The sequence below is a fragment of the Penaeus monodon genome, chromosome 30 (genome assembly GCF_015228065.2).
Source record: "Penaeus monodon isolate SGIC_2016 chromosome 30, NSTDA_Pmon_1, whole genome shotgun sequence".
Classification (NCBI taxonomy): Eukaryota; Metazoa; Arthropoda; class Malacostraca; order Decapoda; family Penaeidae; genus Penaeus; species Penaeus monodon.
The window spans coordinates 33,260,118-33,260,438 of NC_051415.1; positions in this window are offsets into that span (position 1 = coordinate 33,260,118).

Below are 321 nucleotides of genomic sequence, written 5' to 3' on the forward strand. Positions count from 1 at the left end.
TTCACATTTCCAAAAAGCCTAAGTGGAAAAAAAAAAGGTTCAATCATACCAAATCAATTTACTTCAGTTTGGTGGCTCGAAGATACTCCCTCAGTACTGGTGTGTTCTTGAAATTCCCTGAAGCACAATCATGAGGTAAGGGTTCCTGAGTTCCGCCAGTATATGACGGTTGACAAAGTAACATATAACAACCAACAGGCACTGATCAACTGAGGAATCCAGTTATGAGCTTATTAACTAGATGTATGTTGGACACCACTCGTGTTGGCTTTTTCTCACAGATGTGCTGTCTATAAATAACCTTGGAACCCAATGAGCCTT